The sequence below is a fragment of the Macaca thibetana genome, chromosome 2, assembly GCF_024542745.1.
Source record: "Macaca thibetana thibetana isolate TM-01 chromosome 2, ASM2454274v1, whole genome shotgun sequence".
Taxonomy (NCBI): Eukaryota; Metazoa; Chordata; class Mammalia; order Primates; family Cercopithecidae; genus Macaca; species Macaca thibetana.
In genome coordinates, this window is record NC_065579.1 from 122997524 (window position 1) to 123014913 (window position 17390).

Consider the following 17390-nt stretch of genomic DNA (forward strand, 5'->3'; position numbering starts at 1 on the left):
GACATTTAAATTAAACATAAATCAAGGAGGAAAAGGTAATAAAAGTCACCTTCTGGCCACCAGTAATCATCTTTCTGGCCACTAGTCTTTATCCTCTGGAGGATAGCTTCGCTACTGCAGTTCTAAAATCTAGAAATATAAACGAATTGTTGGTAGGAAGAGTGGTAATATCCTGAAGGAACTGGTATCGTTTTTGTACCGGGGATCCTACCTGCTTTCCCAATCATCCCTCTGCAGAAAGAGCTTGAAGAAGTAGTGCATACAATGGATAGAAGCTGAAGGAATCAAAATACCAATGGACTATTAGGTAGATTTGTGACTGCTACACTACTGGAGGATGGCACTCTCTGGCAAGCTGAGCTGAAGTGTCCTCCCATAGGTCTGTCTTTGGGTGTAGGCCATGGACCAGCAACATCTGTATCACCTGAGAACTTGTTAGAAATGCAGAATCTGTGGCTTCCAAACCTACTGAGTCAGAATCTCTATTTTAACAAAACCCCTCAGTGATTGTATGCATGTTTATTTTGGAAGCAAGATAAAGAAGAGAGAGGAGCGGAGTGAGAGGTACAGTCAACTGTTACGTCTAATGAATCCTATGCACCACCCTCTGCCTCCTAGTCAGTATCCTTTAGAAAGAGACGATGATAATGGCAGAACTTTAAGGTATTTTATCTTCCCATGTGGTATACCCCATGTCATGAGAGTCAAGCAAAGTCCCAGGTCCTGACTGACTCAGAGAGGAAGACTTTCAAAAGAATTTCATAAACTCCAAAGTGATAACAAGTAACAAACTTGCTCTCACTAATTTCAGCCAAAAGCTGTAAATACCCACCATTCCTAAGACAGAATGGCTGGAGGTAGAGAACTGAAAAAGTTTAACTTTTAATATGTCAAAAGATCGAAGAATAAACTCTTTGGTAACCTATAATAAAAACAACAATATAAATTCCTAGACAAGAAAAAAGTTTATTTTATCTGTACCTATAGCCTTGCTTACAGTGGTCTGGAACTGGGTTTCTGGGCTGAAGATATGAATGACAGAGAAAATAAAACTTAGTTATCTGGGAGGAAAAGAAAAACAAGAAAATTCACTTTGCCATTGTCTGACTATTACATGGAATCTAGTTTTGAAGACTTGAGATGAATATTAGGGAAAGAACTGTAGATTTAGAATCTGTTTTATTTTATTCATTCAAAGTCTATTTTAACATTGAACTTCAAGAGTTTCAATACTATACCTCAATACCATATGTATAACCTCTTAATTCACAGTGACCACATACAATAGTAAATTTTCTGTAAAGTAATCCAGAATCTGACCAATAATATTAGTATCCCCTTTTTCTTGGGAAGAGTAACAGAGTGATAAAGAGAGGTGACAATTTCTGTGTGAAATGCAGCCTCATGCAGGCAGGCTTAAAAGGGAAAATGAGTCTCAAAGGGCATTTCAGAGAGGCATGTGTGCATGGAAAAGAAGAATTACATGTGAGACTGAGGCTCTAGGAGAGTGTCTGTTGACTTCAGACCTCTGAGAAATTTTTCAGAGTCCTCAGAACAGCTTTAACTCTGTTCCCCAAGCAGAGGAGAAAATAGTGTCTTTTAAATATATTTTCATAAAGTAGCATCCATTATTATTATTATTATTATCATTATTATTATTACTGCTGCTATTATTTGTATGTGTGTGTGAGAGATGCAGTCTTGCTCTATTGCCAGCCTGGAATGCAATGGCACAACCTTGGCTCACTGCAACTTCTGCTTCCCAGGTTCAAGTGATTCTCTTGCCTCAGTCTCTCGAGTATCTGGGACTACAGGTGCACGCCACCATGCCAGCTAATTTTTGTATTTTTAGTAGAGATGGGGTTTCACCATGTTGGCCAGGATGGTCTTGATCTCCTGACCTCATGATCCAACTGCCTCAGTCTTCCAAAGTGCTGGGATTACAGGCGTGAGCCACTGCACCCGGCCTCTTTATTATTTTTAATGTATTTTTTCTCCCACTACAGTGAGGAGCTACCCAGTAGAGATTCCCACCAATACGCACACACATACACAAAGAATCCTTCCACATACATATGTAAATTTCCATTGTCCTAATTAGCATAGTTTCATCTTCTATTAAGGTTTTTGAGGCAGTATCTTAAATGCTGACTTGAAGCCTTAAGGAGTAGTACAAACATTGAACACGGAGTTGTTTTTCCTCAAATTCAACTGTGAAATATTTAAATCCTGAAAAAAAAAAGAAAAAAAAAGAGAACTTTAAAAAAAGTGAATTTTAATCTCGTGGTATTACTAGCATATGGGCAACTTCAGAAATAAGACAATGACTTGTTTCAAAAGAAATCTGATTTCTGATAGACTTAAATATCCTCTGCTCACACCATCCCAGTTGTCTGCTAGGCTGATTGGTCAGTCCATACTGGGGTTTATGGGATTAAGATTGTTTAAACAAAAGCTGTGAGGTTTTTTTTTTTTATTTTTTAAAAACTTGTTTTTAAGCTATGCTTATATAATGATCAGACATATGTGTCCTTATATGATTTTAAGAATTACCCTCCAAAGTAGGCAGGGAAAATACAATTGATTTTGTTTACAGATGAGGAAATTGAGGCTCAGTGTAGTTAAGTGATGTGCCCACAGTAGTATATCGGGAACTATAATCCAGGCCTCCTGACTCTTACACCTATTATTCAGTTTTATAATACAAAATTGCCTCATCTGCTTCTAGGAAAAGAGCATTTCTCTGAATTCCATATCATGTATTGATGTTCCTTTGTCCTGATGAATAGCCTCTAACTTTGCTCTGTCAATACTAATCTCCTTCTTTTACTATAAGCAGTTAAAAGTAGCCATGCAGCAGCCTGAATGTTTTCCTGCCTAGATATTTCTTCCACCAAATATTCTTATTCCTCATTGTTAAATTCTGCCTTCCATAAAGCCCTAGGGCATGGACACAGTGCAGCTAAGTTCTTTACAACAGAATAACAAGGATGGCCTTTAGTCCAGTTTCCAATGTCTTGATCTTCATTTCCATCTAAGAATTCATCAAAATGGCCTTTACTGTTCATATTTCTATCAACATTCTGGTCACACAAATTAAGTAATCTCTAAGAAGTTTCAGACTTTTCCTAGTCCATCCTTCTGAGTCCTCACCAGAATCACTCTGAACATTCTGTTTATGAAAATTCAGGCTTTTTCTAGCTTGTTCTTCCAAAGTCTTTCAGCCTCTACCAATTACCTAGTTCTCAAGCTACTTCTACATTTTCAAGTATCTGCTATACCAACAACCATACTTCTTAGTAACAATTTTCTGTCTTAGTCATTTTCTGTTGCTATAACAGAATACTTGAGACTGGGTAATTTATAATGAACAGAAATTTATTTGACTCATGATTCTGGAGACTGGGAAATCCAAAAGCATGGCACTAGCATCTGTGAGGGCCTTCTTGCTGCGTCATAACATGGCATAGGGCATCACATGGTGAGAAAGCAAGTGAGTGCAGGTCAGTTTAAGTGACCTCTTTTTATAAAGTCAACAGTCCTATCATGACGGCCCTAACCTAAAGCCTTTGTCTAGTCCTAATTACCTCTCAAAGACTCCACAACCAATCAACATATGAGTGTGGGGATTATGTTTTCTTTTTTCTTTTTTTTTTTTTTTTTTTTTTTGAGGCAGAATTTCACGGATCTCGGCTCACTGCAACCTCTGCCTCCCGGGTTCAAGCGATTCTCATTCCTCAGTAGCTGGGATTCTCCTTCCTCCTGAGTAGCTGGGATTACAGGTGCCCACCACCATGATCAGCTAATTTTTTGTATTTTTAGTAGAGATGGGGTTTTGCCATGTTGGGCAGGCTGGTCTTGAACTCCTGACCTCAGGTGATCTGCCTGCCTTGGCCTTCCAAAGTGCTGGGATTACAGGTGTGAGCCACCAGGCTCGGCCAGGATTATGTTTTCAACACATGAAATTTGAGGTACACATTTAAACCATAGCACCCTCATTTAAATTATTTCAGAATTATTTGGTTTACAGTATATTTGAGTTCTCTTTAGCCACCCATTTGATTGACCAGATTTAAACATTCTCTAATCCAAATATTCATAAAAGCCTATTTAAGGGACATATGGATGTGTACATATCTCAGCCTTTTCTCTCCCCTCTTATCATGACCCCAAGATAGAACACATTCAAGATAGACAAGGCTCTCACTCTGGAGTTCCTTCCCCTGGGGAGTGGTTTGACTTATGGATAATGCTACATTAATGGCACTTTCTGAACCATTGACTTGGTTCCCTATATTTTCCATTCAAGATAAAGCCAAAGGTGTGTCATTGGTTCTTAGGGCCCTACTCTAATGGCTGGTTGTAAAGCCAGAGATGCAGCCACAATCTATTCCAGGGCTTAGAATTTAAGGTATCTCTCCCGACTTCTCTACATTGGAAAAGAACTAGCTTTTCATAAGTCCCTGCCCCAAAGCATTTTATCAGAATCTGAAGGGTTTATCTTTCACTGGATTTTTTTTCCAGCCAGCAGATAATATTAATGCATCAGTTCTTTCATCTTAATTAAGAATACACATTTAATAAATCACAATGATCATCTGGTTCTTTTCTATTGACCAAAACAAAGTTGCAGACTGGTACGTAATATAGTGCTAAGACACAATTGCTACCTCTATATTGCACATTAGCACTATTTTGATTTATTATTCCAGCTGTCAAAGATAATCACAAACAACTTAAAGAATTATCTCCTACAAATCTTCCACCTATCTGAAGACTAGCATTCCTTTCAGGTTAATTTTCTTTTTTGTAAGTTAGAGATTTTTTTTAAATTATGGTGACTACAGATAAAAGCAATATATTATATTTTTAATTTTTTTTTCCATTCCGACTTTTGAAAGTCTCTGCTTTGGGTCTCTGCTTATGTGGTTTTCTAGGTATAAAATCATATTGTTCATGAAGAGATGTAATTTGGCTTCCGTTCTTCCTATTTTGATGCCTTTTATTTCTTTCTCTTGTTTGATTGCTCTGACTGGGATTTCCAGTACTGTGTTGAACAGGAGTGGTGAGAACAGGCATCCTTGTCTTGTTACAGTTCTCAAGGAGAATGCTTCTAGTTTTTGCCCATTCAGTATGCTCTTGACTGTGGATTTATAATAGAAGACTCATTATTTCGAAGTAGTTTCCTTCGATGCCTAATTTGTTGAGGATTTTTAATAAGAAGGGATGTTGAATTTTATCAAAAAGCCCTTCTTGTGTCTATTGAGATGATCATATGATTTTAGTTTTAGTTCTGTTTATGTGATGAATCACATTTATTGATTTACATATGCTGAGCCAAACTTGCATCCCAGTAATAAAACCTACTTGATTGTGTTTGATTAGCTTTTTGATGTGCTGCTGGATTCAGTTTGCTAGTGTTGTGTTGAGGATTTTTGGATCCATGTTCATGAGGGATATTGACCTGAAGTTTTCCATTTTTGTTATGTCCCTGCCAGGTTTTGGTATCAGAATGATACTGGCCTCATAGAATAGAATGAGTTAGAGTGGAGTTCCTCTTTCTCAATTTGTTGGAATAGTTTTAATAGGATTTGTACCAGCTCTTCTTCATACATCTGGTATAATTCAGCGGTGAATCTCTCTGGTCCAGGGCTTTTCCTGGTTGGTAGACTTTTTATTACTGATTCAATTTCAGAACTCATTATTGATCTCTTCAGGCTTTTCAATTTCTTCCTGATTCAATCTTGGGAGGTTGTATGTTTCCAGGAATTTGCCCATCTCTTGTAAGTTTTCTAGTTTGTCGGCATAGAGGTATTTGTAGTAGTCTCTTAGTAGTTTTTTTTATTTCTATGAGGTCAGTAGTAATGTCCCCTTTGTCATTTCTAATTGTGTTTATTTGGATCTTCTCTCTTTTCTTCATTAGTCTAGCTAGCAGCCTATTAGTCCTCTTCTTTCAAAAAACAAACTCTTGGTTTCATTGGTCATTGGTGTCATTTTTTGGCATCTCAATTTCATTCAGTTCAGGTTTGATTTTGCTTATTTCTTTTCTTCTGCTGTCTTTGGGGTTGGTTTGCTCTTGTTTTTCCAGTTCTTATAGGTGTGCTATTAGGTTGTTAATTTGAGATCTTTCTAATTTTCGATGTGAACATTTAATGCTATAAACTTTCCTCTTGAGATTGGTTTACATGTGTCTCAGAGATTCTGGTATATTATAGCTTTGTTCTCATTAGTTTCAAATAATTTCTTGATTTCCCCCCAATTTCATTGTTTACACAAAAGTCATTCAGGAGCAGACTGTTTAATTTCCATGTAATTGTATGGTTTTGAGAGATCATCTTAGTATTAATTTCTGTTTTTATTTTGCTGTGGTCCAAGAACGTGTTTCTTATGATTTAGGGTATTTTTTAATTTGTTGAGAATTGTTTTATGGGTGAATGTCTGGTTGATTTTACAGTGCATGCCACATGCAGAAGAGAAGAACATATATTGTATAGATGTCTTTTACACCCATTTGGTCAAGTGTCGAGTTTAAGTCCCAAATATATTTATTAGTTTTCTGCTTCCATGATCTGTCTAATACTGTCACTGCAACATTGAAGTCTCCCACTATTATTGTGTGGTTATCTAAGTCACCTCATAGGTATGTAAGAACTTGTTTTATGAATCTAGGTGATCCAGTGTCTGACTGTATTGTGAAATTCTTATAGTGAGTTATTTAGCTCTATCAAATCAGTTTTGTTGAGCTCTTGTATCATTTTATTGGATTCCTTAGATTCCTTGGATTGGGTTTCAACGTTCTCCTGAATCTCAATGATCTTTGTTACTATCCAGATACTGAATTCTATGTCTGTCATTTCAGCCATTTCAGCCTGGTTAAGAACCATTGCTGAAGAGCTAGTGTGATTGTTTGGAGGTCAGACACTCTGGCTTTTTGAGTTGCCAGAGTTCTTGAGCTGGTTCTTTCTCATCTGTGTGGGTTGATGTTCCTTTAATATTTGATGTTGCTGTCCTTTGGATGGCGTTTTTTGCTTTTATATTCTTCAGTGCCCTTGAGGAGTCAACCCAGCTGACTGACTTTGTTCCTGGATTATTTCTGGGGGCCAAGACTCAGCTCAGCACTCCTAGGCTGCGTGCTCTAACCCTGGAGGGCTGGGACCAAGCCTACAGCTTTATTCTCTGGCCCCTTGAGGTTAAGCACCTGCTATGTTGTAGGGGTTGAGGTGTTTCCACTCCACTGGCAACAATGATCTGATGAGATGCTGGCAAAAGCACTTCACTGGGGTGGTAGCAGCAGGGTCCATGCTCATGTGCATGTATGCCGGCAGTAGTGAGGTGGTAGAGACCACATGCATGTGCTCACTCCAGTAGCATTGATGTGGTGGTGTCTGTGTGCATATGCTGGTGGTTACAGTGGTGTGGGAGGGTGTGCACACACCAGAAGATGTGGGGTGGTGGCATCCATATGCACACATGTACTGTATACCTGCACTGGCAGGGGCAGAGCAGCAGCGGCAAAGTTCACATGTGCACTGGTGGCAATAGCGTGGTAAGGTCCACACGTGCTATCAAAGCAGTGGGAGGAGGCTGTGGGCAAGTGCACATCCTCTGGGACCCATGTACTGAAACTCTCTGACAGTTAGACGGGGACAACCAGCAAAGAATCTATGGTGGTGGCTGCCAGAAAGTGCATCCAAGGCTGTGCTGCAAGCAGATACAGCCAGGAAGAGACCACAGGAGATGCCTACAAACAGGGGGCTGCTCAGATCAGACTGGTCCTGTCCCACAGGCAAGACCACCCTGCCTTGTCTAGGTCCAAGAGTCAACAAAAGCCAAAGCCACCTATAGGAGCATGGCAAGCCTTGGGGTATGAACATCCCTGGCCATGCTCCACTGTAGCCATTCCCATGCCAAACCCTCTGGGCTCCACACAGGCTAGAGTTCTGTGCTTGCCACCTCTCCAAGCAGCTGTCCCTGTCAGCTCAAATGTCCATGGGGGTCATAGAGTCTCCTGCAGCTAGGATTCTGAAGGTCCATGGTGAGAGTAGGCCACTCTTTGCCCATTTAATTCAGTCCTTCCCCAGGAGCCACTGACGGCCAAGAATAAGTCCTGGTGCTCAGCAGCCCTGTGTAGGGTTCCTACCTTACTCCCCCTGCAACTCACGGTTTGCGTCCTCCCTCCGTCTATTCTCACTGCCTTCCTTCCGAAGGTCTGCTCAGAGTGTGCCAGTCTTCTCTATCTGGTCTTTTTGTGGGAGATGTTCTTCCTGCCTGCATATAGTTGGCCATCTTGGCTCTTCTCCTAAAATTTATAAGAGAGTGGATTTTAAGTGTTATGGCCTAGAAACAGGAGGCATGGCATGCCAGACAGGGCATGTAAGGAAACCTCAGGAAGCCTCAGTGTGGTCAGAAGACAGAGCAGCAGAAACAAGGGCCCTTTCAGGTAAATTTTAAAGAGACAGTTCTGGTACTAAGATGCAACAACAGCATTCATTACCAAAATGCATTTTTTAAATTCATGGAATCACTCAATGCATGGCACAAACGGCCATTTTTTCACTCATTTAACAAATCTTTACTGTGTGACTACTCTGTGCCAGGCACTGTTTTAAGATAGATAGATAGCTTATATATATATATACACACTCTTCCTTTGGAAGAGTTTATAGTCTAGCTAGAGAGAGAGATAAATATATCAATATTCATTGTTAAATTGAAGTAGGAATAAATGACTAAATAAAGCAGTGATTGGAAGCAGGAAGTGTTGGGGAGTGAGGCTGGGAATTGCAATTTTATATATGATGGTCATGGGAGGCCAAATGGAGAAGGAAATGGTGTGAGCAAAGACCGAAAAGACATGCAGATATGTAGGGAGAGAGCAATCCAGGCAGAGAAGTTAGGAAGTGCAAAATTCCTGAAGCTAGAGAATGCTTGGTGAGTTTTACAAACAAGGAGAGGACGATGAAGTGACTGGGGAAGAATTGGTGTGTTGTAGAACAGTAGTGGACAGATGAGGTCAGAGTGGAGCTCAGGATCATACCATGCAAAGTTCTGACAGGCATCAAAAAGACTTTGAGTTTGTGTCTGGATGAGATGTGAACCACTAAAAGGTTTCAGTGGAGGAATTACATGGTCTGTCTTAATTTTAAGAGAATCACTCTTGCTCCCATGTGTTCAATGTAACAAACACTTATTGAGCATATAGTTAGCATCAGGCTTGATGCCAGGAATTGGGGACACAAAGTTAAACAAAATTTGGCTTCTTCTTTCAGTTCATGGAATCTGCTGCAGCTATTTATACAGGTTGCTGTGAAAATGAGTTCAATGTCTTATTTAATTCAGTGCATGGGCAAGGACCACAGGTTGTGAGTGAGTGAGGCTGTAATTTTATTCCACTGCTGAATACCTCAACCATTCCCATATATTGCCTTCTGTTTGCTTGGTGCCAAACCCATTTTTCACAGGCTCATCCATTACTTTCCCTAATCTGACTAATAATTTCTTTCTTATGGCTGAACCAAGGCTAATATATATATGCAGGTTAAAGTGTTTTGTATCAAAATGTATTTCCTCAGAAAAAAAGCCAAGTTCTGTCTGTAAAGAGAAATGCAAATTATCCAAAGGAGTCTTATGATCATTTGCAACCATGGGTTGCTTTATTGAGGAGCATGCAAGTCAGGAATGCTAAAATCATTTCCACTTCCCTTCCCCACTCTCTCCAAGTTGGCAATTACATCACTATATGTGAATCCTGAAGCAGAATGAATGTTCTTAGGCCAATTTGGGGGTAAATTATCTGGTGAAAGAAACCAAAACCAGCCTCCCCTAATAACTTCCATAACACAAAGTCACTTCTTACTGTTATTGTGTCTGTGACAAAATTCCCTTTTGCCAAGAGGGGACTAAGTGGGCATGCTCTTCATTCCTTGGGTATTAGTCACCTTTTGCTGTACAGCAAGCTATCACTAAGTCTCAGAAGCACACAGTAATCAGCAATTATCTCTGTTCAAGTTGGGCAGTTGAGCAGGTGTCTCTGCTTCAGGCTGTGGGTTGTGCTCAAATCTACTGAGGCCCAGACTGAAGAACTGGAGCATGTTCCTCTCACTGTAGACATTAGACACTCCCAGTATAGTGAGTTGAATGATGTCCCCACACCCTACAAAATGATATGTCCGTGTTCAAACTCCTTGATATGGTTTGGCTGTGTCCCCACCCAAATCTCATCTTGAATTTTAGTTCCCACAATTTCCAAGTGTGGTAGGAGGGACCTGGTGGGAGGTAACTGAATCACAGGGGTGGGTCTTTCCTGTGCTATTCTTGTGATAGTGAATAAGTCTCATGAAATCTGATGGTTTTATAAAAAGGAGTTCCCCTGCACAAGCTCTCTCTTTGCTGCCACCATGTAAAATGTGACTTGCTCTTCCTTGCCTTCCATCATGATTGTGAGGCCTTCCCAGATATGTGGAACCATGAGACAATTAACCCTCTTTTCTTTGTAAATTACCCAGTCTTGGGTATGTCTTTATCAATAGTGTGAATATAGACTAATACACCTTTTGAACCTGTAAATGTGATCTTATTTAGGAAAAAAGTCTTCTATAGGTTGAATGTTTGTTTTCCCCCAAATTCGTATGTTTAAGCCCTAACCCTCAATATGGTAGTATTTGGAGGTAAGGCCTTTGGGAGGTAATTAGGTTTAGATGAGGGTGGAGTTTCAATGATGGTATTGGTGCCCTTTTAAGAAGAGAGAGAGACATGAGCTCTCTCTCTCTCTCTCTCTCTCTCTCTCTCTCTGTCTTCACTATGTGAGGCCATGGCAAGAAGGTGGCCATCTGCAAACCAGGAAGAGGGTCTTCACCAGACATGGCATCTGCTTGTACCTTGATCTTGAACTTTTCAGCCCCCGGAAGTGTGAAAAGTAAATATCTGTTGTTTAAGTCACCAAGTCTATGATATTTCATTATAGCAGCCCAAGCTAACTAAGACACTGTCTTTGTAACTGTAATTAGGTCCAGGATCTTAAGATGAGATAATCATTTGCAATCTATATGGGTCCTATATCCAATGACCAAGTAAGTGTTCTTATAAGATAGAGAAGAGAAGATGGTACAAGGAGGTTGTGGAAAGATAAAGACAGAGATTAGAATTAGGCAAATACAAGCCAAGGAACACACTGCAGGGTGAACAGCTTTGTTGACCTCTTGATTTTGGACTTCTGGCCTCCAGAACAGTGAAAGAATTTCAGTTATTTTATACCATCAAGTTTACAGTAATTTGTTACAGCAACCACAGAAAACCAATACACAGAGGGATGAATAGAAACATATGAAGATCATACAACATAAGCTTGGAATCCAGACACTGTCCCTTCTACTTACCTTCCATTAGCCAAAGCCTATCACCAGGACAAGCCCAGTTCCCATGAAGCTGGGATGTACACTACTCCTATGGAGGTCAGGGAGGAGTGAAAGCAAGTGATTTTTTGCTGAATAATAATCTACCACACTTTGTTTTGTTTCTTTGGTAGCATTTGCTCACTAGGTCTTCCTTCCAAATCTAGGATTTCAGAAGACAACTCAGAACTTACCTGGGGATTTCTGGACATAGAAACAAGTGTTCTAAGATAAAAGGATTATGGATGAAACACAGGAAGTTCAGTGGATATGAGCCAAATTCCCAAAGAGGAAATGGTAAGGATGTCTAAGCCTCAATTAGCCTCCCATCACTGCACAGGTCTCCAACACTTTAGATACAAAAGATACACCATGCAAATACATCTCTCCTAAAGCATTGGCCCTGAATGCTATGCTCTTTGATCCTGGTGAGCTGAGCTGAAAGTTGCTGAGAGGACTGTTTTCTAACCTCTTTCCTTTTGACTCATCTTTTTTAGAATGGGCCTTGGACCACCTGTATTGGAATTACTTAGAGTGTGATATGGTTTGGCTGTGTTCCCACCCAAATCTCATCTTTTTTTGTAACTCCCATAATTCCCACATGTTGTTGGAGGGACCTGGTGGGAGATAATTGAATCATGGGGTAGTTTCTCTCATACTGTTCTCATGGTAGTGAATAAGTCTCATGAGAGCTGATGGTTTTATAAGGGGAAACCCCTTTCACTTGGCCCTCATTCTTTCTTATCTGCTGCCACATAAGATGTGCCTTGGCCGGGTACAGTGGCTCACGCCTGTAATCCCAGCACTTTGGGAGGCCAAGGCAGGCGGATTACAAGGTCAAGAGATTGAGACCATCCTGGCTAACACGGTGAAACCCCGTCTCTACTAAAAATACAGAAAAAAAAAAATTAGCTGGGTGTGGTGGCAGGCCCCTGTAGTCCCAGCTACTCAGGGGGCTGAGGCAGGAGAATGGCGTCAACCCAGGAGGCGGAGCTAGCAGTGAGACAAGATCACACCACTGCACTCCAGCCTGGGCGACAGAGGGAGACTCCATCACAAAAAAAAAAAAAAAAGTGCCTCTTGCCTTCTGCCATGATTGTGAGGCCTCTCCAGGCACGTGGAACTGTGAGTCCATTAAACCTTTTTCTTTATAAATTACTCAGTCTCAAGCATGTCTTTATCAGTATCATGAAAATGGACTAATACAGGGTGCTTCTTATAAATGCAGGTTTTTCGATCTACTGCTCACCCCCTGAGTCAGAATCTCTGGCACACATCTTAACACACATCTTAATACACATCTCAAGAGAATTTTGATGCACACTAATTTAAACATCACTATTGTTTCTCAAACTTTTATAGTATCTTGTACCTATCACCACCACCCATTAGCAGATGTGAGTGATCCTGTACTCTCTGGGAATATGAGATCATCATCCTAAGTCTCCGTGGTAGGAAATTTCCTTTAACTCTAGTGTTTTCTCTCTCAAGTCCATGAATATTTAACGTTCTATTCTACAGTGTGTTTGCTCCATTGAAAACAAATACTTTCCCCTAGACTTTTGGTTAAATTCAGGCTTAACAGTTTTGCTGAGCCAGCACCTTTGTGCATTGCTCACCATGCCATCCATTCTTCACAGCTCACCATGCCATTCTTCACATTCTTTTTTTTTTTTTTTTTTTTTTTTTTTCAGATAGAGTCTCACTCTGTCGCTCAGGCTGGAGTGCAGTGGCGCAATCTCCACTCACTGCAAGCTCCGCTGCCTCCCGGGTTCATGCCATTCTCCTGCCTCAGCCTCCCGAGAAGCTGGGACTACAGGCGCCCGCCACCACACCCGGCTAATTTTTTTGTATTTTTAGTAGAGACGGGGTTTCACCGTGTTCGCCAGGATGGCCTCGATCTCCTGACCTCATGATCCGCCCGCCTCGGCCATTCTTCACATTCTATGTCTTCACTCTGATGCTGGATCACTCTGGTGTTGAGGAGCAGACACATTGGGAAGAGTTCTTCAGATTCTCTTTTCCAGAAAAATCTAGATACGCTCAGACAAAAAGTACTTGGTATTTACTTTTGGGGGCCTCACAACCCCTGTGAAGCATTTTGAGGTCTTCTAGGCAAGGAGGCCTCAGTCTAAAGTTTACAGCAGTATAACTAGATGATTCGTTTCTAAAATGAAAACAATAATAAAGTGACAACTAACATTTACTGAGCACTTACCACATGCCAGGCACTGGGCTAAACTTCTTACCTGCTTTATCTCATTTCACCCTTGTACTGCCCTGAGGAGTAGGTAGCATTATTAACTCCATTTTATAGTTGGGAAACACAGGCCTTTGAGAGGCCATATAGCTAGCTCCAGTTCAATAACCTCTTTCTTGCAGGCCACATGCTGATTTTGCTCAGATCTCCCAGAGTTCCCCTTACTGAAGACTAAAGTAAAATCACCTGGCCTGGCCTATTGTCAAACCATACAGATCACCTTAACTTTTCCCCTGACAGAAGGGGACTCCGGAGAAATAATCAGTAGCCTTGAATAATCTTTGGCTTGACCCATGGGCATCTCGTGGCCATGTCTTATGTGTACATTGCTTATCTGTTCATTTTCCTGCACACCATTTACCTGTTCATTATTTTAACACAAAATTGAGTCTCCAGTGTCCAGTGGGATGACCACCAGTATACAATACATTCATGGTGATAAGAGCAATGAGAAAAATTAGACAAGTTTAGGAAAAAGAGTGTTGAGGTTGGCAGTAACATTTTAAATAAGATAAGTGCAATGGTTTGGATATTTGATTCTCCAAACCTAATGTTGAAATTTGATCCCCAATATTGGAAAAGGGGCTTAACGGGAGGTGTTTGGGTCATGGGGTGAAGCCCTCATGAAGAGATGAATATCCTCCTTGGCAGGGTAGGGAGGGGATGAGTGAGTTCTCACTCTGTTAGTACCTGCAAGAGCTGGTTGTGAACGTTTTGCCCGTTTGCCTTGAGAATACTTGCAGGTAGTGCTTGCGGCTGCCGCATTTACCCCAAAGTAACTTTGCCACAACATATTTCACATTTGTTATTATGTTCACGTCACTTTAGTAAATAGACTTTAGAAACAAAAGACACCATTCTATTTATAGCATTCTGTTTTCAGTAGTGGTACTTCCATTTACAAAATATAGTAATTCTCAATGGCTGAAAATGTCAAATCCTAGAAAACATAGCATGCCAATGATGTTAACATCATTCTTGAACAGTTGTTGGTTGAAAATTCATTGCATGAATCCAATGTTTCTGAAATAGACAATTCTGATGATTCAGATGATCCCGATATTAGTTATGACACATAACTCCAAGAACAGTTTCTGTATTTTATTTTCACATTGAAAATCAGTCAGATTTACTTCAGCCTCAAAGAGTGTGTTTATGTAAAATTAAATGAGTGCTGGCAATGAGCTGCATATATATATATTTTTTTCTAAACAGGAAAAGGGTTAAAAAGAGCCTGGAGCCTCCCTGCTTGCTCTCTTGCCTCCTCTCTCGCCCTGTGATCTCTGCACACGGTGGCTCCCCTTTCTCTGAAACTCCCACCAGGAGCTGATGCTAGTGCAATGCTTCTTGTACAGCCTGCAGAACCATGACCCAAATAAACCTCTTTTCTTTGTAAATTACCAAGCCTTAGGTATTCCTTTATAGCAACACTAAATGGACTGAGACAATAAAGAAGGTCCCTTTGATAAAGTGACACTTAAGCAGAGACCTGAAGGAAGTCGGGAGAGAACCATGAGGATAACCAGGAACAAGGTTTTCAGCCAGAGGGAAGAGCAAGTACAAGGCAAGGGCAAAGAGTTCAGTGTGGGGGTCCCACATGAAGTGATTAGTGAGGGGGAGATTTGGCAGATGGGATCTGAGAACATGGGGAAGGTGGGGGCAGTTTGCATAGGTCCTTATGGCAAGGACTCTAGATTTCATTAGAACCATTGGAGGGCAAAAGCAGGAGAGAGACGTGATAAAACTCATCTTTGTCAAGAATCACTGAGATGTTGCATGCAGGACACACCATGGTGAGTACAGGTGAAAGCAAGGGAAAAAGTAAGAACAAGCGTTTAAACTTTTTGTGTTCCTTTGTCATCTAACCCCTCCTCAGAAAAATGTTTTCAAGTGTAGAAAAAATACACAAGATTGTGAAGGAAACGGTTATACAAAATGCAGTTAGCAAAATGTTGAAAGAAAACTGCCATTTAGGAAAATATATGTCTCTTCATGAATTTATTAAATTACAGAATCTAGTGATAAATCCACCATAATTTCTAAAACATCATGAGCACAATTATGTTTCAAGATATTTTCAATATCTGTAATGTATAATTTTTTTATTGTAATGTAATTATACATTACAATATCTGTAATGTATAATTTTTTTTCACTCTGTCGCCAGGCTGGAGTGCAGTGGCGCGATCTCCACTCACTGCAAGCTCCGCCTCCTGGGTTTACACCATTCTCCTGCCTCAGCCTCCCGAGTAGCTGGGACTACAGGCGCCCGCCACCGCGCCTGGCTAATTTTTTGTATTTTTTAGTAGAGACGGGGTTTCACAGTGTTAGCCAGGATGGTCTCGATCTCCTGACCTCGTGATCTACCCGTCTCGGCCTCCCAAAGTGCTGGGATTACAGGCGTGAGCCACCGCGCCCGGCCAATGTATAATTTTTTTAATGATTTTTTTTTTTTTTTTTTTTTTTTTTTTTTTTGAGACGGAGTCTCGCTCTGTCGCCCAGGCTGGAGTGCAGTGGCGCGATCTCGGCTCACTGCAAGCTCCGCCTCCCGGGTTCACGCCATTCTCCTGCCTCAGCCTCCCGAGTAGCTGGGACTACAGGCGCCCACAACCGCGCCCGGCTAATTTTTTGTATTTTTAGTAGAGACGGGGTTTCACCGTGGTCTCGATCTCCTGACCTTGTGATCCGCCCGCCTCGGCCTCCCAAAGTGCTGGGATTACAGGCGTGAGCCACCGCGCCCGGCTTTTTAATGATTTTTATTGGTAACAAGTCACAGATTCTACTTATAGCTCTGTGGTTTGCTACAGGTAGACATATTTGGAGAAAATGCTCAATTGTAGTTAAAAGCTAGTGAAAATGAAGTGTTTTTTTCAGCCAAGTTCAAAGGACCCCCTGAATTTATGCATGGACCCAGGTCATAGACCCCTGAATTAGAATGCTATTGCAATATTCCAGGTAGATGTTTCATAACTTAGATTATTGTAGGCTTACTGGGATTTAGGGAGCAGTGAGTGAAATCCAATTCATTCTAATGTACAGTGGCTACTTTTTCAAAAATCAAATTCCCAAGGCATGGATTCTGTGTCCAAATTCTATTTAGTCCTGAAGAACCTTATGTAATGTAATTATATATTATATTATATATAGCATATATTATATGTAATATAATTATATATTATATTATATAGTATATAGTATATGTAATACAACATATATAATTATATAATTTATATATAAAATATAATTTTATATATATGTATATTTAGTAGTGGTCTTGTGACTTAATTGAAAGCTAGGTAGCATTTTGTTTTTCTACCACTATCCCCACGATGCCTGGAACAGTTGTTATACCGTTTTAAAGTAGAATTTAGACCCTGCTTCCAGTCCTAGCTATGTAACTTTTGAAAACTTGTTTGCCCTTCCTATAAAATGGGGGTAGTAAAATGCATTCTTCAAGACTACCAGTGCATAAATAACTAACAAAATTTAAGTATGATTTGGCCAAGAAGGTTCAGCAGCAGAGTGCTGTAATAGTGATGCAGTTGATTAGTGATGTCTGTTACCGCCATGAGCACCACATATTCCCCATCCTTAAGTTGGACAATTTAGTCTGTTTGGATAGAGGGATGTTAGGAAATGCTGTCTTGAGAGGACTTGCGGAGTAGGTCTGACTCCGACAGGACAAAGGCCCCCTTAAATGTGAAAAAGATAGTGTGAAAGTGAGCTGATAAAACCATTAG

General features: G+C 40.5%; 1 protein-coding gene across 1 annotated transcript in view; it reads left to right on the plus strand.

The window, feature by feature from the left end:
* Positions 1-17390, plus strand: part of ARL6IP5 (ADP ribosylation factor like GTPase 6 interacting protein 5) — an 808776-nt gene that overhangs the window by 323997 nt on the left and 467389 nt on the right. The window lies entirely within an intron of this gene.